This window comes from Globicephala melas, chromosome 21 (genome assembly GCF_963455315.2).
Source record: "Globicephala melas chromosome 21, mGloMel1.2, whole genome shotgun sequence".
NCBI lineage: Eukaryota > Metazoa > Chordata > Mammalia > Artiodactyla > Delphinidae > Globicephala > Globicephala melas.
The window spans coordinates 13,866,282-13,892,088 of record NC_083334.1 but is presented as its reverse complement, the minus strand read 5'-3'; the positions used below and the strand labels follow the sequence as shown (position 1 = coordinate 13,892,088).

Genomic DNA, 25,807 nt, shown 5'->3' with positions numbered 1-25,807 from the left:
AGCAAGTTACCCAAGATCACCTAACTAGTTAGAGCTACTCCTTATCTCACAGGAGGTATAGGCTGTAGACTGTTCATTTCAGGTCATTTCTCTTCAACAGCTGAACAAAATTTTGAGATCCAATACACTGAATTCTCTACTTGACCTTTATATCAAACCATAGACAAAACAGTCTGACTCACTCGTTTAAAAATCTTGATTCCATAAATATATGACCTTGAAAAAAGACCAAATAAAAATAGCACCCAATGCCTACATTTATTCTGTTCTTCTCTGCTCTTACTATACTTTATGGCTAACATTTTTTTCCCCTCAGTCTCACGTGAATTGAAAAAATCATATAAAACAGATTCCCACCTTCTCATTGAAATTATCTTTATATTCATCAAAGCTTCCCCTGGAGAATATATTAGTAAAGCTCAAATCTTTCTTTGATGTTTTTCATGATCATTATTACTATTTTTAATAACTGTTTTATTATAGATAGTCAGTTTATCGAAGAGTATACAATCAAACACAAGTAAAGAAATTTTGTACGTCATCCAATCACTCATTTTTAAATATGGTTAATGTTTAGTGTAAATCCTGACTGCCCTTCTTCCTTGACACTATGTCCCAGATTTTACTTACAAAAATGGAATTGTGTTACTGCACATTTTTATGGGCTTATTGCTGTTGCTGATTTTTTAAATATAACATGAGCATCTTTTGTGCTATAAATAGGAACATTTTTTGTTTAAAAAGTCAAATAGGATCTTTACTCCAGGCCTTCTCAGAGCTTTCAAGATGTATGAGGTCACCATGAAACTAAGAAAGAGACATGGTTTGCAGGTTTTCCCACACATTTTTGGCCTGTGGTGCCCTTTTTGAATAGCCTTTCACAGAACACATTTTGGAAATATCATACTACATAATTACTTTTAAACACTGAACATCTCCCATGGTGTGGAGGAACTGTGATCTATTTAATCATTTCCCTATGACAGAAATCAAGTAATCATCCTCTTTAATGTACTCCCTGCCTACTTTGTAAAATTCCCGTCCTATTTCTGAAAGAAAATATCATCTTTCAATAATCCTAAGATGCACCTTTCTGCCATTTAAACATCCCAGGAAACAATACGCTTATCAGCTAGGCAGAGGCAGTCATGCCACCCTCGCATGTGCACGTACGTCGAAACTCACTGAGTGTCAGGGAGTCCTGAACACAGAAGATGTGCACCCACTTTAAGCAGTGCACCTGTGCCAGCAGCTCTCCTGATGGCATAGAGCAGTGCTTCTCAAACTTTGGGCGTCATAGAATCTCCTGGAAACACAGCAAAGAATACAGAAGCCCAGGCTTGCTGGAGCAAAGCATGGGCCTGGGCCTCTATTTTTTACCACTTTTCTAAGTGGTTCTGAAACATGCCAAATTTTGAAAACTACTAAATAGATGATAATACTGTGTGTGCTGCAGGGAGGGAGAGAGGGCATCTAAATGCCATTCAGAGGAGTTTAACACTGAGCGTGAGGAATTTTAAGAACAACTTAACTACTTTCCCAACTTTTTCTTTCTTTCTTTTTTGTATGCCCAGAGTGACAGATGATGAAATTTAATCCACATATATTTAAAAGAGCTATTCCAACAAATAATAAAAATTCGAACATAAAACGGAACGTTACAATTTTACTGGCAAGTTTTTTTCTCTTTAGAGGAACATAAAATACTGATATGTCTTATGATTTATGAGTCCTTCATTTTGCTGGCACGTCTCTGGCACCTAATATAACCTCAGATAAAGATGTTCAATAAATGTCTGATAATGATGAGTTATAAAAAGTAATCAAAACATACAGCCCTATGAGTTGTTCCATTAAAATATATTGCCTAGGGACTTCCCTGCTGGCGCAGTGGTTAAGAATCCGCCTGCCAATTCAAGCCCTGGTCCGGGAAGATCCCACATGCCGCAACTAAGCCCGTGCGCCACAACTACCGAGCTTGCGCTCTAGAGCCCATGAGCCACAACTGCTGAAGCCTGCGTGCCTAGAGCCCATGCTCTGCAACAAGAGAAGCCACCGCAATGAGAAGCCTGCGCACCGCAACGAAGAGTAGCCCCCGCTCGCTGCAACTAGAGAAAGCCCGCGTGCAGCAACAAAGACCCAATGCAGCCAAAAATAAATAAATAAATAAAAATAAAAAGCATTTACTAACATATTTTTTAAAAAATGTATTGCCTATGTAAACGTGTCCCAGAGCTATCTTCCTAAAGTACAAATATGGTCACATCTTTGTTCTTTTTAAAGCCCTATGATGGCTTCCCATTTCCTGAAAGATAAAGTCCAAAGTCCTGTACATGTACAAGAAAACATTTCACAAACTGTCTCATGTCTACCTTTTCAGCCTCATCTCCTCTCACGCCTGCCCCAGCCTGTGCTTTAGCTACACTTAATGTAAGTTGTACGAACTTTGAACTTGCTTTCCTGTCTCCGTCACACGTGCTGCTTCCTCAGCCTGGCAATCCTTTCCCTGAGCTCCCAGACTGGTAAATCCCTTGTCAACCTCTCGGTTCTCTTCAAGTAGAACCCCTTCAAGAAGCTCCAGGACTAGTCATATTTCTCTGGCTCCCTGGGTAGATTTGTACCGAAGAGCAAATCACGTTGTAATGTAACGACTTAGGTCACTTGTACTTTCCTGCACTCAGAACAAGAGCTGTAAGTTAGTAACCTGACACCGGATGAGGTTCTTGGCAGGTAGTACAGGTTAAAGGAATGTTTGTTGGATTGAATGGAGGGGCGGCCATGGAGGAAGATACAATTCACCCGCGACTTCCCCAGGCTGTTCATTCATTCATTTGTTCATTCATCGTGCCTGTTTCTGCATACCGGGTGCTATGCTAAGCAACTGAAATAAGGTGAAGACTAAACAGACATGATTCCTGCTCTCATGAAGTATATAATCCAGCAGGAACTGGGCTGCCCCAGGGCCCTGTCTGTGAGTAGCATCGCTTTCAAAGTCCAGCTGTAGAAGCCTTGAAGAAAAATGTGACTCTTTCCTGAGGGGGCCACCCCGAGCTGATTCATATTATCTCATTTGATCCTCATAAAAGTCCTGTGAGGCACTCAGGGGATACATTCATTTCACCCAATTTATGAAAGAAAATCCACCAAGGCCCCTCACACATCTTACACTTACACGTTATCCCCTTGGTTTACAGACTTTTTTCTATGTCTTTCCCTCATTAAGGCCTCCATGTCTTCCAACATACAGTTTAGGTGTCAACTCTTAGAATTCTTTATCCCCTCTCGTGCCCATCGTAAAGTGGTTTGTGAAATGATATTTTGTGCCAATTTAAACCCACAAGGACTGTTTACAAAGTTAATCTTCTTCCTTTGATACAGAAAACGTCCAAAAGGAGAACATTCTACCCAACTATCAGTTCAAGAAAACTATGCAGCAATTAGGACCTAAGTCTTACTTTTGATAGCATAGGAAATGCATTCTGCTTTGGATAGATTTGGTAAAATAATTACCATTCTGGGGTACAGTTCTACCCTGATAAAATGGAGCTCCCATCCAGTTTTCTGCAAGGGCACACAGGTCGTTCATTTTTTTCTAGCTGTGTATGCTGTCACTGTGTCACTGGGAGGCTTTTTAACTGCATCTACTAAGTCCAGTACATTTTGTGCCTTTGGTTTTTTGTTTGTTTGTTTTCGACATTTTTCTCATTTGGTATCAGACACTTGGATTCTAAAACATGTACCAAATCATGTATTACACACACCTCATTATTTGCTCATTTCGATGAATAAATCTCACTGAACGGTTGCATCAGAAGTACTTCTAAAGGGCAAAGGTGACCCGCTCTAATTTTCATTCCTCTGAGATTTGTGCGTTTGCCTGCTGAGGGCTTTGGCAGCTGCCTCTTCAGAGTTTCCAGAGGCTGCCAAGTTTCACCTTGTGCATCATAATTTGTTTCAGTGGCTCAGGTGAAACCAACAGCGTTTGTTTTAAAGTGCTTCTCTCCAGGCGTTGTTTGCTGAGGCTGATGTGTTCCCTTACTAATTCAATAATGCGGTGACGGCAGAGCCCGATGGCTTTCTGTGGAGTCAGGCACTACGCCACGTCGCCACAAGGTACCTGGGAGCCACTGTTTCCATAGGAAACAATAGTGAGTGGAAAAGGTCCCTTGAGTTACACTTCGTTAATCTGGTCGGAGTGCCTCTCAGAGAACAAACCACGGCCCCTTGTAGGACAGTAAAAGCCATCAGCCTCCTCTTTCTAGGTAGCTGTTTTAGCTTATCATTATGAAGTATAAACAATCAAATTCCTTGGAAGCAAGTGCAGCTTTTTCTATACGGCTCAAAGAATCTCTCACCCTGTGGGCTTAATAAAAGCCAAGTGTGCTTTTCTCTGGGGGGCGGGGGGGGGCAAGCAAGATGCATTTGTGTATTTGTGTGTGTGTGTGTGTGTGTGTGTGTGTGTGTGTGTGTGTGTTTGTGGGGGGGGTGGTTACCAGGGCTGGGGGACTGGGGGGTGTGGAAGGTTCATTGTAGGTTAGCTTTTTCTTTTGTTATTGGCTAACACTAAGATTTTTTCCGCCACCTGGTACTGACACATATTAATGGACATTTTCAGATAAAGTCATTCTGGAAAGCTCCTGGTGTTATAGGCATCTGCAAGCCCAGAGCTTGATAAACCTGAAATGTTTAAAACAATGTTGTTATTATTAGCCAGCAAGACCAAGTTCTCTGGATTTAAGCCTGGCCAAATCTTCTTTCTGTACCTTCTGTTACAGTTTCCTCTTCCTCTTAATCTAGAGGGGATACAGAATTTCTAGTGGGTTCTGGTAACTACGAATGGAATTTACTTCTGTGGTGCACATACGGTATTTTTGTGTTAATAGATTTCACTTCACATTCGGCTTTTAAAAACAGTTTTATGTAGCAGACATTTATATTCTTATCCCTTGCCCTCTGGCAAGATTTTGTTCTTCAGTAATCATTTTCTCATTTGTAATTCATTCAATAAGTGGATTTCCATAAAGCCTTCACTCTGCTGGGTTTGTTTTGGTTTCAGGTATCTCTCATTTATGAAGGTCATTCTGGATCCTAATCAAGGTCAGACTTCCTCAGAGGATATGAAGGCATTTGATTAATAGCCTGTGACTAAGTTGGCTTCCCAGCATATGTTTCTTGGAAGATGGAATCTTAGAAATAAATCCCATTTGCTTCACAGAGGTCCTCCAAGCCTCTTTCTAATCCCATCCAAGGTAGCTGTCACACTTCCCATCTTGGTCCCATTTAAAAGCACATTTTTCATGTTATTGCTAACATATCTAATTATGCAAGATTTAGAAAGATCTTTTGGCATATTCTATGTGTTGCTAGGAATTAGAAAATTCAGTCTAAGCTTTATAACAGTCTGTGCTACCCCATTAAACAAACCATGCTCAAGTTCTGTTCTTTAAGTTGTATAAAGAGCTTCCCTGCTCTATCAGGGACAGGATCCCTTAGAAGACTGTCACCCAGCTGTGGAGTCTGCAGGGATAGGTGTGACTGGAGAATATATTGCTTCAGTCAACAGTGATCCTGCTGAATTTTTATAGCAGTGAAGCCGGATTAAGAAGGATTTCAATATGGGAACCAAGGGATAAGTGGCTTATATCAGTATAAGCAGTAAATGTAGGGAAATATCAAACTTCTTTCAAGAAAGTGCAAAATGGGACTTCCCTGGTGGCGCAGTGGTTAAGAATCCTCCTGCCCAGGGGACACGGGTTCGAGCCCTGGTCCGGGAAGATCCCACATGCCGTGGAGCACCTAAGCCCATGTGCCACAACTAATGAGCCTGCACTCTAGAGCCTGTGAGCCACAACTACTGAGCCCACATGCCACAACTACTGAAGCCCGGCGCCTAGAGCCCGTGCTCCACAACAAGAGAAGCCACCGCAATGAGAAGCCCACGTGCGGCAACAAAGAGTAGCCCCTGCTTGCCACAACTAGAGAAAGGCCGAGCACAACAACAAAGACCCAACGCAGCCAATAAATAAATAAATAAAAAAATAAGAAAGTGCAAAATGTTTCTAATACTCTCTACCGAAGTAGCCTCTTCATAATATCAATCATCATTGTCATCTTAGTCTATAATTTATCAACTTTACTTTTAACTTTGATAAACGTTTTCATCAAGTAATCTTATCTTAAACCTGTGTTTGTTTTGAACACTATTTTATTCTCATTTTATTTCATTTTTCAAACTTTTTAAAAAATTTATTTATTTTTGGCTGCGTTGGGTCTTCGTTGCTGCACGTGAGCTTTCTTTAGTTGCAGCAAGCGGGGGCTACTCTTTGCTGCGGTGCGCGGGCTTCTCATTGCGGTGGCGTCTCTTGTTCCGGAGCACAGGCTCTAGGCGCACGGGCTTCAGTAGTTGTGGCTTGCGGGCTCTAGAGTGCAGGCTCAGTAGTTGTGGCGCACAGGCTTAGTTGCTTCGGGGCATGTGGGATCTTCCTGGGCCAGGGCTCGAACCCATGTCCCCTGCATTGGCAGGTGGATTCTTAACCACCGTGCCACCAGGGAAGCCCCATTTTCCAAACTTTTTATCTTGAAAACAAAGAACTTCAAACTTACAGAAAGATGGAAAGAATAATAAACTAAGTTGGAAATATCCTTCACCTAAGATTTACCAGGTGTTAGTATTTTGCCACATTTGTGTTAGCCCTCGATAGATAGAGAGATAGGTAGGTAGGTAGAATGACAGATATAGATGTACACAGGTTATAGGTATAAATCTATCTTCTATCTCTTGTTATAAGAGCCAAATTATACTGCAAACACACACACATAAGACATTATTACACATTATTATTCTTTCTGCTGAACCATCTGAAAGTAAGTTGCAGAGCCCCTGGCCCTTTACCCTAAATACTTCAATTTGTGTTTCCTAAGAACAAAGACATACATTTTTCAAACCATAATATAGTATGAAATGGAAACATCACTGTTATATACCATACAGTCCATATTCACACGCACCTACTGTCTCCATGGCAGGCTTGATGGCATCTTTTTTTCAGATCTCGTGCCCAAGCCAGGGTCACACACTGTTTTCAGTTTCTCTCGAGTCTCCTTTTATCTACATCCGTTCCTCAGCCTTTCTTTTTCTTTCATGATACTTGCTATTCTTAAAATAAAAGTAATCTTAATTTGGAAAGGCACTTTTGCTGACAACATTTTAGGGGGATGTGATTTATATGACTTTAGATTTTGTCTTAGAAAATCATTCTTATATCACGGTTGTGGTAGTATACACTTCCATACTGAAAAAAAATTCTGAACAGGGATTTTTACCCACATTCTGCGTAATAAAAACCAAAACAATTAGCAGTGAATTACTGGTTCCCCTTTATATATCAATGGGTAACTTACTAACTTTTAATTATATAGCAAATTTAATTGTAATGTTTAAATATATAAAACATTTGAAAATACCTTCCATAGGCATTTTGTTTAAAATTCTACATTAAGACAGCAAACCTCAATAGAGAAAACAGGCAAGAGGTATGAACAGGAAATTTACAGAAGAGGTAACGCAAAAGACCATTGAACATGAAGAGATGTTCAATTTCATCAGTAATTAAAGAAATGCAAATTAAGATGATAATGAGCTGCTACTTTGCACCTACTGTAGTGGCAAATATTTGAAAACTATATACTGCCAAGTGTCCCTACCATAGCTGATGGGATCAAGGACTGGAACCTGACTTAGGGCAGTCCAGGTATACAGCTGCTGGCAACTTATGAGGTATCTCCTCTGGCTCAGAAAGATGAGGTGGGACGATCACATTTGTTTCTTGGGAATCCGTATTTAGCAATGAACAAGTTAGAAGGGAGAAAAAAAGTCTGCTCTACATGCGGTAGAGCAGAACCAGAGGGCCAGAGCAACAGTGATGGGTCATGGCAGCCAGAGTTACATATGAGAGGAGAGGCTTGGGGTAGGTGATGAAGCCACAGCACGCACAGAACACTCAACCATCCCTCCCCAATCCCTACCCCCTGCCACACAGAGTGATTTATAATGATGAACAGAGGTCCCATGAGGGACACCATGGGAGCAAAAAGATTTGTCTCAGTTCCTACCAGCTTCCCAGTTTCTAATCCTGAGCAGCTTTGGGCGGTTTCTAGTTCTCTTCTTGGGTGGTTTATAGTTGATGGTGCCCTGGGGCAAGAAGCCACGAGATAAAAGAAGACCTTCAAAATTCCAAAGGAAAATGACTCCAAAGATTCTTAAACCTAGCCAAACAGTCACGTACAAGGGTAGAATAAAGACATTTTCAAACATACAATGAAAAGAAAAGCTACCCTAAGACACCAGATGAACTTAGGATGTTTCTTCATAACTTTTTAAAAATGCCAACATTTAATCAAAATCACTTAAATTCTTCTGAAGTTATAGTAAGTCAATAATGCATGGTATTGAAAAGATGAATTAAAACCCAGACCTCACACTATCCAGTCATTCAGCACCTGTTCAGACAGTGTTTTAGGTTCTCCTTCAAAATGTACTGAAAACTTAGAATATTCCAAGTATGACAAATAAGACATGGACCAGGTTGGCTTTCAGGGAGTAGACTGAGCAGTAGAGAAGTCAGACAAGAAAGGAAGACTGCTAATAACCTACGGTGCATGACAAGTGTATAATAGTAGAGGTAGATTCCAGGTACACTGGAGGCACACAGGAGCCCCTACAAACTCTGCCCGTGGCTGTCTTTAGCGAGGTGGTCTGTTTGAGCAACGTGTTGAAAGATAAAGTCGGAGGCAGATTGGGATGGAGGCAAAAGGTGCTGGGGGTGGGGGGATGGGATATGGCGGAGAAGCTTTTAGGAAGCAGGAACATCTGCAAGGCAAGGAAGCCAGAAATGGGATGTCATTCAAAACTGTTGAAACCTGGGGAATGAAGAGTAGAATATGAGGCTGACATTGAAGGCAGGGGCAAGTTCAAGAATAGCAAACTCAAAATAACTTAAGGGAAAAAGTACCTGAAGTCAGAGCAGGCTGCAAACAATGTGGAGTGGGAAAGGCCCACCCACGTTTCTTCAGATATGCTAACCTGAGCAGGCTCAGACCCTCCAACTGTGAATCTGTTTGGAGACAGAAGGAAAATGGGATCCCCACATCTGCATGCACAGGATTCTTATGCCTAGTAAAGTTAGGGAATTACTACTGGAGCAGGAGTCCTAACACAGGCTGGGAAATGCAACACTCACAAAACAGGAAATCGACGACTAGCAGCAAATGAAGGAAGTATCTATGTTTACAAGTGCAAAGTATTAATACAACTATTTCAGTCACGTCGCTAGAAACAAAAATAAACGGGATGTCGTCTTGAAAATATATCAAACAATATGACTGGTGACAGTATTAAAGGGTGGGGATTTTGCAGAAAGTATAAATGGTTAATGGTATGTATTATGAGAAATTCCCTGAAGAGGTGAAATTTTGAGGAAGGGTGGGATGTGATCCATCTAACTGAGGAAGCACAACTATTCCTGCTTGAAAGGTGAGATTTAAAGCAAAGCTTTTTTTTTTTTTTTTTTCCTTTTTTGCGGTACGCGGGCCTCTCACTGTTGTGGCCTCTCCCGTTGCGGAGCACAGGCTCCGGAGGCGCAGGCCCATTGGCCATGGCTCACCGGCCCAGCCGCTCCGCGGCATGTGGGATCTTCCCGGACCGGGGCACGAACCCGTGTCCCCTGCATCGGCAGGCGGACTCCCAACCACTGCGCCACCAGGGAAGCCCAAGCAAAGCAGTTTTACTTTGGTTTGGATTTCCTGAAGTATTTTAATATTACACATAAATTATAATTGAGTTAATCATTTTCTGCAGTAGGAAACAATAGGAATTTTTAGAATTTTATTTTAAATTCTGTAGTACATAAAAAGTGTATTAAAATAATTAAATACATGGATCCACAGGTAACATCTTTGGTTATTTTGGCCACATATAATGAGCCATAGGGCTTTGTTTCAGCTAAGTGGCTACAAGATTATCACTGAAAAACAGAAAGTATAACTGTCCACATTTGCCAGTCTCCTTTACGCTATGACGCGAAGGTGGAAGCTGTTTTAACAATGGTTCCAATTACTGTCTCTACAGTGATTTGCATGTTATTAACCTGGATAGACCCGAATCTATCTATTGAGAAGGGCTTCGCTTTCTCAATTTCACATGAAGCACTGGCTCATATAACAAAAGTTCCTCCTGAAAGCTGAAAACTCAGAGCACTTGCACTATCGGTGAAATACTGAGAACGATAACAGAAGCTACCCTCCTCCCAAAATGATGAGTTTCATGAAAAGAAATTAACAAGCTGTGTCGTGCACTGCACGTGATCAGCCATGCTTGCTAAGTCTGTCTGTTGGTTGTTGCTATGACTACGAAAAGCCAGTGGAACCCAATGAGCTGTCTGCAGCAGTGCTGGGAGGACCAGCCATTTTACTTATGGAAAACAGTGTGGCATATTCCGCTGAGCTTTACCCTGGAAGAAGCATTTTTTAAAAAAATCTATTGAGGGAAGAGAGAAGTAGTGGGCATGTTAGTATACAATTAGTACAGCCAAGCATGCCTGCCAGCTGCCATTTGGACGAGCTGTCGACTGCCTTTCCTAGTAGCTGATTTGAGAACGTGGAATGCAGAGAGATAATGCTGCATATCTGCTATCAGACAGCAGAAAAGGTTTTTGTCTTGGGAAGGCTCGCCTTCCCTGCAATGTTATCTCAGCAGCTCTCTAGCTGCTTACCCTGAGAACTAGTGACCCCAAAGGAGGTGTTTTCTTCTGCAAACACAGGTCCTGTGCGTGGCTGTAGCATATGAGTGGCAAGTCTGAAAAAGCAGGTGTGTGCTCGGATGGGCACTGGACTGTAACGCAGGCGGACGCTCTCGGGTTTACCTGCTTCCTGTTAACAGATTGTTGGCTCAGAGAGCATCTGTCTGCATGCTGAAGCTGAGGCTGAGAAGGAGGTCCCTGTGTAGCCACTTGACTGACAGAGGTAAGCTTTTTTGTCCTTTTTCAAGCACAGCATAACAATAACTCCGAGCAAAACTTAACCTAAACATTTACAATCATCGTGTTCTTTGGATTTACCAAGGAAATACATACACACAAACACAAACACACACACATACATACATACACATACACAAAATAGTGTCAGAGACTTAGAATTGTTTCGGTAAGTTCAGGTTCTAGAAATTGTAATGATTTTTTAAAAAATTACTAATATGCCTTGGGGTTTAAAATAAATATTTGCTGTTTTAACAAACCACGATGGCCTGTCGTTCTGGACAGCCTTCATAACCAGCAACAATCTTTCTCCCTTAGAAACAATAGATTCTTTTACGACCTGCACTTTGACATACATTCAGAGAATTACGTGGAAAATCAGCAGCTCGAAAATTGTGAAGCATTTATTTTTAAGCCTCTGAAATGATGTATTTAACTCTTAACACACCTCTATATACGTTTAAATTAAGGAATTCCGTACCCTATGTAGGTCATTAAGAGCCAGTGGCTTGTACCCTTGCGTATTCTGAGCACAGAGTCCTGGTGTGCTGTTTGATTTAGTTGCGGGTAGTTGTAAAGCAAATAGTGTAGGTACTGGAAGCTGCTCACGCGTCCTTTCCGAGTATCATGCATGCCACGCTAGCCCAGAGCACAACACCCTCATTGTGTTCCCTGGCTTGGAATCCAGGCAAAGAAAGGAAGTGAATCGCTGCATTGAGTTCAAGCATAGCTATAGTATGTGTCGGTAAAACTTCTTTTATTGCACAACTTTTCTCACAAGCAGATAGGTTTCAGAGACAGAGAGTGAAACCAAAAACACGACCCTCCTCCAACAAATGTACTAATATTTGCAATGGATGTTTGCTGTCCATCACTACGTGATAATAGCACAGACTTTGAACTGCAGTAGGAATTGCTCCTTACTGAGTATTTCTTTGATTTATAGTCTCTTAGGAACAAAGCTGTTACTGTGGATTGAAATTGGTCAGTCAAATCGAAATTCCTGGTAAAGAAATGACCGAATAATGATTAAATTGTTTCAGCAACATTTCAGTTTTACGTAAATCAGTTCTACTGTTGGTCTACCAGAAACGTCAGATCATTTAGAATTCTATGGAAAATATTTAGGGAAAAATATTTTGTTGAAAACTTTGAATAAAAACCTCTATGTGCTAAGGATGAAATCTACTGTGAAATATAAAATAAATAGGATCTGAGATCTACTTCTAAGAAATATATTTTTATTTTCTATCCTTTTACCCAATATGTGGATGACATAGGAGTCACCTTTTAAGTATAATAATTTTCATTGCTACATATGAGCACACAGCACCTGTTTCACAAATACAGCAATGTCATTATGCCCTCAGATAAGACAGTTATAAAGCATAGGGAGAATATTTTTCAAAACTTCTCTTCTAAATGTCACCAATATTCAAGGTATAAAAATATTCAAAAAATTCAAGGTACAAGCAATCTCAGTCCAGAAAATCATCTCCAAACATTTAATAATAAGAGTTCTAACTAGGAATATTGTCTATTTGTGTGTGTGAGACATTGGGTAGGATAAAATGGTGAAACGATAGCATTGTACTTCACTTACGTTTAACTTTCAAAGGAAAGTTTAACTAATAGACCTAGTGTTAGGTCAAATTTTATAAATAAAGATATCAGCCAAGGAAGTGATTCTGCTATAGCAGGAGGAAAGGTGGAAAAAGTCTCTCTTCAATTTAATTCCTGTCAGAGCTTTACACGGCAAAAGGAATTTCTAGAATTAACACAGTGAAAAGTCCTGCAGCAAGAAAATGATTTTGCCTTAGTTTTTCTTGGGGGAGATTTTAGAAGAACCAGGTGTGGAAATACCTAAGGCTGTACCCTGTTGCCTTTGTGGTGGCAACATATGTGACAGGAGTCAGCCCCACTGGGAAGAGTGACACACAAACTTTATACCTGTACTTTTTTTCCCTCCATTAGTAACCTTTTAAGGTGATATGCTATGAAAGATTAGCATTGTAAGTGCACTTCTGCACCACACATCTACGTAGTTATTAACGCAACAATTTTGAGAACTAGACGCAGAGCTATAATCCCTATCCTTCAACACTCTGCACCTTGGCTTTTATCTATTTAGGTACTCTTAATTTCTGCCACTTCCCAACTCAGCTGCTGGCAATAGCAAATACTTTGTAATTTCCCAAACGCACTATACCAAACTTTTGCAAAGCCAGTCTCCTCTGTATAGACTTTTTCTTCAAATCTCCCCCACAGCGGCAGCCACCTGCCATGCATCCTTCAAAATCCAACTAGAATGTCTCCCCAGACACTTCCTCGCCTTCTGCTTCGGCTACATCTGAATCTTATGTCTGTAGTTCTGGCTATTGCACCGTAGCGCATTTGTCTCTGCTCATGGGCTTCCAGAGTTTTACTGACCTCTGACTGTACTTTGTCCAGTGTCTAGAACTTGGCATTCAGACATTGTACTGGTAAGCTCGGACTTGACTGTTTTCCTATTAGTTACCGTAAATATAGGCTTGATCTCGAAAAAGAAGTCCTATTATCTATTATACTGCATTTGATCAGAGAAACTCAAAACATTTACAAACAGTGATGAGGCTTTAATTTCCTTGATATGAAATTCTAGTTTCAAGATCACAATTGGATAAAAGCTATAAATGTCCTATAATATATCAGAATTTTCTCAAAGAAAAATTTACAGCATATAAGTTTTAAACAAAACCAGCTTAGAAGCTTTAATATCTAGAGGATATTGTTTTTCTATTTATAGCTATTATAAAATTTGCAGGGGAAAATAAGTACAGTAAGTATCCCTATTAGAAGTATGCTCTAAAATCAGGTCATTTAAAATTAATGTTGAACTGATGTTGATTAGCAGTTGATTATAAAAAAGTTACTTACGGAATTGTTTTCCGTAAGCCAGAGGAAAGTAGAGGTCATGAATTGGGAAGAGACCAAAGGATTAAAATAAAGTCTACAATAGGAGAATTTCTTTTGATTTTCCTTATAAACCTGAAAGGTTATTGGTAATAACTGGCTACATTATACTTCCCCATAACTTGAGTTTCTGGGTGACGGATAGAATAGTATGTTAGTATCATTCTTGATACAGATATGCTTTTGGTTGTAGAGACTTCCCACTCTTTTTTCTATATTAGATGGCACGATTATTATTTTTTTAAAGCCTAAATTTTTATACCCTTTTTATGGAAAATTTATCACAATGTTGTAATAAAAAGTAAGAATGTATCAAAAATTACATTAAGAATTAATAACTATATAATCCCTCATCTCTAAGATATCCATCTAAAAAGCAAAAGTTGGACTTAATATAGTATGAATTCTTGTACATAAAGTAGCAAAGATTAGGAAATTTTAAATATCCAGATGTTAAGAATTAGAAAGCAAAATATTTGGTAAACCACTTAAATTCATATTTCTGGACACTTTTACACTATATTCCAGCATTGAATTTTATAATCAAAGTAAGATATATAGCAACTCTTAAGTGTCACGCTGTCCTTTAGTTTATTTTGACTATCTTCCAGCTGATTTTAATGTGTAACATGCTAATTTAATAATAGCTAAAGTTGAAATTGGTTCTATGCATCTTAAAGACTAATCGTGTTTAATCAATTATTTTAAATTGTACACAGTAATTAGATTTCAGGAAACATGATTCTATAGTATTTCTGCATCATTTTTAAGATTTTCTATTTTAAGTAATTTATAATATTTTGAAGGCCTAAACTATATATAACTATGTTGACATTCAAATGAAATGAGTGAGCTCTTGTGGCATTTTATAATGAAGTATACTAGTACATAATTGTATTAGATAATTTTTTCAAAGTTCCTCAAATAGTTTAATCATAGATGCCTATTAAATTCTAAATTATCACTGCAAAGAATTATATGGAGATTTTCAAGATCTCTTTACCACATTTCTGAAAAAGTTAAGACATATACATTTAGCTATGAGGGAACACTTCTATAACTATTGAGTTCTAAATATTAATGGATAAGAAACCTCATTCCAGCTTAAGCTCACTTAAGATGATCTTATTTGAATAAATGACAGAGAACCAGCAAAGAGAAGGTTTTATTTTGAGTTTCAGCAACGTGATATATCCACGTAGATCTATATTACACTTTACCCCAGTCTTCAAAACAGAAGTTTTGCCAACCAGGAATTTTAGCCAAAAAGACAGTAGTTTCCTCTTCCCCTTACAGGTCTGGTATGCATAGATCCAGCATTAATTCTGCACCTTTGAAACGCATTATTTGAACAAAAATCCAGAAAACTTTCTCTTTTCCTACCTCTAACCAAAGATCTCACTTTCAAAGAAAATTTTCCTACCTCAAAAAAAAAAAAAAAAATCTAGCCATATTCCCATTATATTTCCTAAATTTTTTCTCTCCATGTTAGAATTTAAGGAAATTTTATTTTTCATAAGAATGTTATTTGAACATTTTAGTGATATTTTGGTTCTTTAATTTGCACTGTTGCCTACTTTTTAAATTTTTGTATAACCTAGACATTCAATTCTTCTAACTTTCCTTTGAGATGTTTCCTCAACAGTTGGTGTAAATTGCATGTCAAAAATATTTTCTTATAATGAATTGTATCTTCTGCTGTAGGTAGGAAAGTTAGTCCAATCAATGTGGAAATACTTCTCCTTTTTAGATTCCTAAACCAACTGTAGCAAAAATAGGCTTCTAACCAAGAGCACTTGTTACAAAAATCCTTAAGAGTCTAAGCAGGGAATGGCATGAAGAATGAGAAACTTTTAAAATGTAGACACACAAAAAATATGCAAATGAGACATTCTAAGGAATAATTGGCCACACTGGAGAAAATGTATTAGTATAAATGTTCATTCTGTCCTCCTCTAAAAAGTCCCTGTCCCTACTTCTAGTCAGGGGTAGTTAACTTCTTCAGAGACATTTAGTCCTCCATGAAGGTGACCATTGGTAGAGACAGCAGCCTCATTAATGGAAAGAAACATGCTTAAGCTTTTGACTGTGAGGGCCTCATCCTCCACCTGTGGACACATCAGCTACTTCTGCCTCTTTGGATCCTATTAATATAAGATCTTAATGTTTTATAAGGTTTTCCTTCACTTTACGCTATTAACCAAAAAAGTTTAAGAAAGCAACACTTGGTTGTTTAAAAGTGAGCTATTTCGTAGATTGTCAGGATGCCTTCACATCTAATGATTTCAATTCTCTGAACTAAAGTTCACAAAGGAAAAGATATTAGATAACAGTTTCAGCTGTTCTGGTGCTAACTGTGTCATCTGGTGAACTGTTTGAGCACTTTCTGAAGCATGTACATTTAATCTGTCAGATATATAATTGCAGTACAGTAAATCTTATTATATCCTGTGGGGATAAATAACTTTTAATATCTAGATTTGATATTAAATATCAATATCTAGATTTGGAGACGTATATAGCGTAGCATTACTAGTAGTGAAGATAAAAATTTTATAACCACTGAGTTCTTCTGGAACAGTGTGAATAGACTTGTGTTGTCTGATATACCTTGAGCACTGGCTTGAACCAGTTTAAGTAAAGGGAGATCCTGAGAGTAGCAAGTACGGGAAAAGGTACAGATTGCTTGCGCAGAATTAAAGTTACAGGGAAAACTCAGCTTGCTTTACAATAGCAGCTGAAACCTTGTAGGTACATGGCAAACAAGTCACTCTGTTAAATATTCAGTCAGTATTTGTGGAATGAATGAATGGCTCACAGTTTTCCCCTCGATGTTGTGTTAATGGCAACACATTGATTACAAGATGTTGCTTGAATTTAAAGATCAAATGGTAATTGACAAGATTTTCTGATTTTTGTTTTTTGGAAGTCATGAAACTGAGGAGAAGGAAAAAAGGATGAAGATTTTAGAAAACACTATTATTTTTAAAAATAAAATATAGTCTTCCTGGTGAGAAGCACTATATTTCTAACAATGATATAAAGAGAAATATAACCAGAAACTTAGATAAAACTCAAAGGACACACGTCATTTAGTGAATAATTCAGACACCAAAAAATTTTGGTTTCTACTCTTAACTTTCTTAAAGTCTCAGGTTATCATCACATTCATCAAACAATATGATCAACACTAAAGAGTAATTTTTTCCTTTTTAGATAAGTGTAAGAGAGAAAAGTTAAAACCTAGAGTTGCAAAATTTAAGAGGTTTACTTTAAGGCTTTAGAATACAGTTAAACAGAGAATTCAGTGTAGAAAAAGGTAGCCATCTGGGAGATCTTTTCAAATTAAAAACTGTAAGAATTGGGAGACCTTCCAAGGCCAATCAAAATATCTGTTTTGATTAAACTCAAGAAAACAATGAAAACCTGAATAATAAGATTTCAATAAACTACAGAAAAAAATAATTTGATTTTTTCAATCCAAAAGATATTAATAAGAAAAAATTATATACTTTACTCTGTACTAGCTACTATCTGAAGAGCCTTACAGATATTAATATTTTGCTGTTGTTATGTCCCCATACAAAGATATTACGTAATTGTGGACTGTATTTCCCATCCTGTATATCTCATACCTGTGACTCATTTATTTTGCAAGTTTGTACCTCTTAATTTCCATCCCTTGTTTTTTTCCTCCCCTCAGCTCCTCCCCTCTGGCAACCACCTATTGTTTCTCTGTATCTATGACTCTGTTTTTGTTTTGTGATGTTTACTCTTTTTTTTTTTGTTTTATAGATTCTACATGTAAGTGAAATCATACAGTATTAGTCTTTCTCTGTCTGATTTATTTCACTTATCATAATACCCTCTAGGTCCATTCATATGTGTCACAAACATCAAGATTTCATTCTTTTTTTTGTGACTGAGTAATATTCCATTACAGACACACACACACACACACACACACACACACCCCACATCTTCTTTATCCATTCATCTTTTGATGGGCTTCTGTATCTGGCTACTCTGCATGAAGTTTACTCTGTCCTAGCTACTATCCCAAGAGCTTTACATATATTAAAGCTTCCTTTCAGTGAAGGATCTGGGAATTTACAAAGCTTTTAAAGGTATTTGAACTGGAATTTTCCAGAATGTGATCTTAAATTAGTTCCCAAAGAGGGACTGAATGAATAGCACATTTAGTTGCTCTTTCTTAGATGCTCTCGTATCACTTTGTAAATTATATTCTTTTTTTTAATCTCATTTTAGTGAAGTTTTTTCTATATGTATCTAATCTTTCCATATGAAAGTGAACTCCATGAGGGAGCAATAGTGTTTTATTTCTATTTTTACCTGCATCATCTTGTCATGGGAATGGCCAACAGTAGATGAGTCTGGGTGATTAACCCGAGTAGGCTGCTGAATCAAATGTTAATAAATAAAATTGACACCAAGGAAAAGAAATGGAGTCAAGGTAATAAAAACTGTATGTAATTCCATGTAACCATCATGAGAAAATTAAGTCAGACCACAAATCCTTAAACATTTGTTGTTTTGTTTTGTTATAGTTTTACTCTGTTTTTGGTTAGTATGCTTTGATAAAACACGAAGCTAAATGTCAGAGCAATCCTTTTTCAGACATCAGACTTCCTCAACAGAGGAAATCATGACACAACCAAAAATGATCCAGCTCATTTAAGCCACTACAGACTTTTCCCCCAGAATTTAGTCTCCTGAACAAGTTAACTATATGTTCGTTATCTCTGACAATCAAGGAAACAATAAAAATGTGGGAAAGCACAGTTACCTCCTTTACCAGAAAAACTTTTACTCATTTGTTGAAAATATATCTGTTTTGGGAAAAGGGTTTTCTTAGATCAATAATTCAGATGACTGATAATATATCCTGAATTCTTTGACAATGAATTTACTTAGAAACATGATTTTTTATATGATTTGTGGTCTAAAAGCTGATTATATCACTGACTTCCTTCCCATCATAAATTTAATTTTAGAAGACTAACATAACCAGTTTATATAATTAATATGACTTCTTGAGTTAAAAAAAAAACCTTCTTTCGGAAGTGCACAAAGTGCTTTTAATACGTGTTAAATTAATTTTTAGATTTATTGGCAGCAGAGAGGAGAGTCATCACTCTAGTAAGTAAAAGTAAATGACAAAGCCATAAATAATCTTATTTTAGAAGTAAAAGTAAATGAGAAAGCCATAAATAATCTCATTTTATTAGTAAAAGTAAATGACACAGCCATAACTTAATTTGAAAATCACCTTCCTTTTGACCCAAAGTCCCAAATGTCCTCTCAGGGCCTCGTATGGACAGTTCTCTGGTAAAATAATTTCACTTGCTCTATATATTATTATGTGGTGTATTAACACATCATGATCATTTGGAACCCTAAACTTTTACTTCCTTTGGAATGAATTGGGAAAACATACCCCCGAAACTCTGGTTCACTCTTTTTGGCACTGATCTTTGCAGCTGTCAAGAACTAAAAGATTATGATGATAAAATTGAGTTTCCTGGGGAATGTTCCATTTATGAACTGCCTCGTCTCCAGACTCCTCTGTCATTTCACTGCATCTGCTTCTAACCTGGCCTAGAAGAAGTGCTGGCTTCCATGGTCCAGATAAAGCCTGTGGGGTGGAGAGGACAGGAGCTTAACAGGAGGACCCCAATCCTCCAAGAATGACCCCTCCAACAGGGTCATTCAACTAAAAGAGTTTTAAGTTCAGCAGAAACTAGGAAAAGTCACATGTTCTGATTTCTAACCAAAAGTAAAGCATTTTTTGAAAAATCTGTACACTATGTAATGCATCTCAGAGTGAGAGTATTTTATCTGGCCAACAAAACAGAATGGCCTGTTGTTGACTGACATTGAGAAATGTCACTTCCCAAAAGGTCAGATTACTAACTGGTCAGTGCGTTCTTTAAGGAAATAAAGTCAGAATTGCATCTGACAAGTATAATGCCAGGGACAAATGATTTAAAAACTATCCTCAAACTATATTTGCCCAACAAACACATCAGAACCACAAGTTCATAACTGCTAAGTGGACTAGAATATCTAGAGTCACCTGTCCCTGCAGTTGGGCTTGACCATACACTGACAAGATTCTCTAACTCTGTTTTTTTCCAGACTTTTGAAGATTGTTGTCTCAGTTGTTGGTATGTTAATATAAGTTAGCTGGCTTCTGATTTTATCAATGATACTGAAAAGAAGCTTTGATAGGGAAAACGGAGAATGAGAGAGATCCTAAGTTCTGGGAACAATGTAAAGAGAGACCAGACCCAAATACAGATATCAAAGTTGTAGTTGTATATTTTTAAATAATTTTTGAATTTTCATATCATTCATTTTTTTTCATGTACATCACACTCACCAAGGACCTACTATGTGTTTTAGCATGGATAAAAAGATGAAAAAAAAGGAAATGAAACAGAAAGCCATTAAGAAAGTTTACAATTTAGTAAAAGAGATGACAGAAACAGTAATTATTATAATTTCTTCAAAAGACATGCCCCAAAGTAACTGTCATATGATGTAGATAAAGAAGTTCTTTAACTGTTTTAAGAGATAAAGTTCTAGAAGATGGTAATAACTAGCTCAGGAAAGGGAGGTGTTTTAGAGGATCAGGGAAGATGACTTAAAGAAAATGATATTTGAATTAGGTCTTGAATGGGGTGGGATTTTGATAATAGCTTGCAAAAGCAAGGTTTGTAGGCATCCTGAATTGTTTTACTCCACTAACTAATTTATTTAGCATCCCCTCACTGCTTTCACATGTCATCTGCACAGGCATCCTGTGAGGTAGGTACTATCATTACCATTTTACATGAAAAAAGAAGAAATGGAGCTTCTTCATTTCTTCCTTTCACCAATACGATAGGTGAAAGGCCTATCGTATTTTACTCATATAGGTCAGTTGTTGACTTTGAGAAGCATTTCATTCCAGGGCAGGGATAAAGGCACATCCAAAGATTAAGAAGTGAGAATGTTTTTAAGGATGTGGAAGCAACAGGTACAACTAGAAGATAAATGGAGAAGATACTGTCCAGATACGACAGTAGGAAGAAAAATAAAAGAGGGAGGGAGACAAATGAAGAAATTTGTTTGTTTTGGCAAAGAGCTTAGCCTGTTTGCAGCCATGGAGAAAGGGCCAGCAGGAGAGAAGGAAGGTGCTAGAGGAAGTAGGGCTTCTCCAGGAGCAAGACCTCAGAGAGGGGGCAGCAAAGAGAGAGAAGACTCAAGGACAAGGAATAGTCCAGCCTCCAAGGGAGCCGGGGAGGCTGGGACCTAGGTGGCATGAGCGGGAATTGAGAAATGAGATCAACTCCTGACAGCTAGAAGGGAAATCTCAAAGGACAGTCTTATTACACTGCAGTATGGGTAACGTCCAGTGTGTACGTGAGATGGAGTGGCAGCCTTGTCTTGTTCACAGTGGAGAATGAACAAGGAGGCACAAAAGGTGAAATAAAAGCCAGTGGAGGGTTTCCCTGGTGGCGCAGTGGTTGAGAGTCCGCCTGCCGATGCAGGGGACGCGGGTTCGTGCCCTGGTCCGGGAGGATCCCACATGCCGCGAAGCCACTAGGCCGGTGAGCCATGGCCGCTGAGCCTGCGCGTCCGGGGCCTGTGCTCCGCAACGGGAGAGGCCACAACAGTGAGAGGCCCGCGTACCGCAAAAAAAAAAAAAAAAAAAAAAAAAAGATAAATTATCTCCAAGAGTTTTTGAGGCTTAACTGGGTTATGCATGTTAAGTGTGTAGAAGGGGGCCCAGCATGTAGAAAATGCTCAAGAAGTGTTAGAAAGTATTATTAGCAATCATTTTTTTTTTAACATCTTTATTGGGGTATAATTGCTTTACAATGGTGTGTTAGTTTCTGCTTTATAACAAAGTGAATCAGTCATACATAAACATATGTTCCCATATGTCTTCCCTCTTGCGTCTCCCTCCCTCCCATCCTCCCTATCCCACCCCTCTAGGTGGTCACAAAGCACCGAGCCAATATCCCTGTGCCATGCGGCTGCTTCCCACTAGCTATCTACCTTACTACGTTTGTTAGTGTGTATATGCCCATGCCTCTCTCTCGCCCTGTCACAGCTCACCCTTCCCCCTCCCCATAACCTCAAGTCCGTTCTCTAGGTAGCAATCATTTTTAAAATAAATTTATTTATTTAGTTTTGGCTGAGTTGGGTCTTTGCTGCTGCGTGCAGGTTTTCTCTAGTTGCGGCGAGCGGGGGTTACTCTTCGTTGTGGTGCGTGGGCTTCTCATTGCAGTGGCTTCTCTTGTTGTGGAGCACGGGCTCTAGGTGCGCAGGCTTCAGTAGTTGTCACACGCAGGCTCAGTAGTTGTGGCTCGCGGGCTCTAGAGCACAGGCTCAGTAGTTGCGGCGCACGGGCTTAGTTGCTCCGTGGCGTGTGGGATCTTCCCGGACCAGGGCTCGAACCCGTGTCTCCTGCATTGGCAGGCAGATTCTTAATCACTGCACCACCAGGGAAGTCTGCAATTTTTTTTTTTTTTTTTTTTTTTTTGCGGTATGCGGGCCTCTCACTGTTGTGGCCTCTCCCGTTGCGGAGCACAGGCTCCGGATGCGCAGGCTCAGGGGCCATGGCTCACGAGCCCAGCCACTCCGTGGGCTGTGGGATCTTCCCGGACTGGGGCTCGAACCCGTGTCCCCTGCATCGGCAGGCGGACTCTCAACCACTGCGCCATCAGGGAAGCCCTACAATCATTTTTATATAAATGAGTTAAGTAGAGAGGCATGTGCTGTGATTCTCCAGGCTGTGCAAGTTCAGTGGTGACTAGCCAGAGTCTTAGCTCTTGAGAGCTGTTCATAGTCTTCAGGGTTGAGGGAGGGGAAGCTAATGATGACCAAATAGCATCACAAATACCCGTACAGTGGTGAGCAAGCACACAGAATAGGGTGTGAATGATCTTCCTGGATGATCTCAGAAGTGTGCAAGGTTCTGGATGGAGAGAACACCATGTACAAAAGAATGGGCATGAGAGAATGCTGGAGGTGGGTTAGTGGGTCTGGAATGAGGGAACCATAGGGAGAACCGAGCCTAGCGTGGGGTGGGGCAAGCACATGGGCTTTGCAGTCACACGGACTTGGATTTCTTTTCCAGCCCTGTGACTGCTGAGTATGTGGGGACAGGACCCCCAGCCTCTCTAGATCCCTATTTTACTACCTTCAGAGCAGAGATAATAGCGCTCACCTCTGAGGATTAACACTGGGATTAAGTGGGATTATTGTAAATGACTGCCATATCACCTAAAACATCAAAAACACCGGAGGAATGGTAGCCACACCACCAGCCTCAGGATCAGCCTTATGATAAAGTTTGGATTAAATCTTTAGATAAGAGAACCATTGGAGTTCCTTTTTTTTTTCCTTAACATTTTACTGGAGTGTAATTGCTTTACAAGGGTGTGCTAGTTTCTACTGTATAACAAAGTGAATCAGCTATACATATACATATATCTCCATATCTCCTCCCTCTTGCGTCTCCCTCCCACCCTCCCTATCCCACCCCTCTAGGTGGTCACAAAGCACCGAGCTGACTCCCTGTGCTATGCGGCTGCTTCCCACTAGCTATCTGTTTTACATTTGGTAGTGTATATATGTCCATGCCACTCTCTCACTTCGTCCCAGCTCACCCTTGGAGTTTAAATGGGAAAAAGTAATGCTTATGTTTGTGTGTAAAAAAGATACACCTGGTAAGAGTCTATCAAATTAAATGAAAAGAGCAAGAAGTGGTTATAGAGAGTTTCAACATCTGAGGCAAGAGAACAACAGGCATGAAATGAAAGTGATGGGTCAGGGAGAAAAGTGAGGGTTTTATAGTCAAGATTACTATATAACAATCAACTCTTCTAAGTGTTTGGAACGCATCTCAAACAGTGACTGCTCAACAGTCTTAAAAATAGGTGATTCTAATTCACCGTGGTATTGCATTCATAGAGATGGAGGACACGCACAGGATCTACTTTGCTTGTGCAGGAGCTCCCGAGGCATCACTGAGGAAGAGTTTGGGGTATAAAGAATACGTGGGGGCTTCGCTGGTGGCGCAGTGGTTGGGAGTCTGCCTGTCGATGCAGGGGACACGGGCTCGTGTCCCAGTCCGGGAGGATCCCACCTGCCACGGAGCGGCTGGGCCCATGAGCCGTGGCCGCTGAGCCTGTGCTCCGCAACGGGAGAGGCCACAACAGTGAGAGGCCCGTGTACAGCAAAAAAAAAAAAAAAAAAAAAGAAAAGAATATGTGGGTTCTTGCTTTGAAACGTGCTGAGCCCCCGTGATCGAGGAACAGCATGTGCTAAAGCACAGAAGCAAGAAGGACGTGTTCTAAGGACTGAAAGTCAAGTCGTTGGGTGTGGTTGGAATGCAGGGTGCTTGATACGGGGAGAGAGAGAAAGTAAAACGGACAAGCAGGCCAGAGCAAGATTGCGGCATCATTGTTTCAGTCAGGTCGATGAGAAGGCACTGAAAGAGTTCAGGCAGGAAAGTGAAATAATAAGATTTCCATTTTAAAACCTCTACTCTGGTATAAAGTACAACTGAGAAGGGGGGTGAGACTAAATGCAAGGGTTTCACAGAGGAGGACGGTGTAAACTACAGGAAGAACACTGCCCCTGACCTTGTTCTTTTATCTCTGAAGGATGTGAGATATGAGACTGGAGTCTCGGAAATTTCAGGAGACTTTGATTATCTGTGTTGAAATTTCATACAAAAGGGAATGCCATACAATACGCAGAGCCCAGTGCAAGGCGAAAATGCTAGACCCCTTATTCAAAAATCCTTGATAATTTCAAGATGATGAACAGAGTATTAAACCCAGCACCTGGCCTTTCTAAGCACAGGGTCAGATGTAAATGCTCAGGTCACAGGCCCATAAAGCCAACCCTGCACACAACTTGCATTTTTATTCATCGTATGTGAACACTCTTGCCTTTTGTGCACCAACCGCAGTGGACTTAATAAGATGATTAATGAGTCTGAGCTACCGTGGGGTATCTCTGCTGGTATCTACTATCTCTTCCTGGCTGGAGGAAATGCAGCTTCTCCCCAGGCTGGGGCCCTTGGGAGGCATGAGTCCTGCCATACCCTTCCTATACCCCACACGGGCAGGACCTCGGTCATCAGAATGCCATCACCCGGATCCCTGCATCATGTCGAGGGGGCCTGTGAAGTCCCCAGTGTGGGAGGGATCTGGCAGCTCCTCATTTTCCTCTACCTTTTAGAAAACCCTCTTTCCCCACCCCTTCCCATGGTAAGAGCGCATTCCGACATACAAGCAGAAGATCGAGCCTCCTCAGAGGATGGGGGAAGGGGCACGGGGTCAAGGAGGCATAATCTGGAATTCCCTCTGATAAGCCCAATAGCCAGAGAGTTTGAAGTAGGCTGATGTGTCTGCAGTTCTAGGTCCAGGCCAATGCTTGAAGACACGTTTGGATTTTTGTATCTATGGCCTTCTGTGAATGGAACTCCCCCGACCTTAAAAATGTCAATATAATGATCAATTTCAGACTTTCCCTGTAGTGTGTTACATATGAAAGTAGAGATCTGCCTCATTGAATAGCACCAGGCACCAAGACGACCCCAGACACTCAAGAATGTGAGTGCACCTCCCCCGCGGTCCCCCTGACTCCAGCCCAGCCTTGTCCTTCCTTCTCCTCCATGTGTCTCTCCATTCTCCTTTCCTTGTCAGTGTTGTTTCTTTATGTGGTTATTATAAAAATCCAAATTATAGTTTGAAGTGCCATTTGCTGTATTTAGTAAACAATTTTATGTTACTTAT

At 39.9% G+C, this 25,807-nt stretch overlaps 2 protein-coding genes across 30 annotated transcripts in view; one reads left to right on the top strand and one right to left on the bottom strand.

Annotated features, from left to right (window-relative positions):
- SORBS2 (sorbin and SH3 domain containing 2) overlaps positions 1–25,807 on the top strand; it is a 319,803-nt gene that overhangs the window by 102,104 nt on the left and 191,892 nt on the right. For 9 of the 29 annotated variants that reach the window (XM_060291660.2, XM_060291664.1, XM_070044635.1 and 6 more), the window contains exon 1: positions 10,448–11,019. The exons of 1 other annotated variant lie outside the window; for it this stretch is intronic. The gene's annotated coding sequence lies outside the window, so the exon portion shown is untranslated. Of the gene's footprint in view, positions 1–10,446; positions 11,020–25,807 lie in introns of those variants that run through there. 19 more of the 29 variants (XM_060291651.1, XM_060291648.1, XM_060291649.1 and 16 more) reach the window with 5 other exon arrangements.
- The window catches only part of TLR3 (toll like receptor 3), a 366,722-nt gene that overhangs the window by 174,317 nt on the left and 166,598 nt on the right, over positions 1–25,807 (bottom strand). The gene's annotated exons all lie outside the window — the stretch shown is intronic.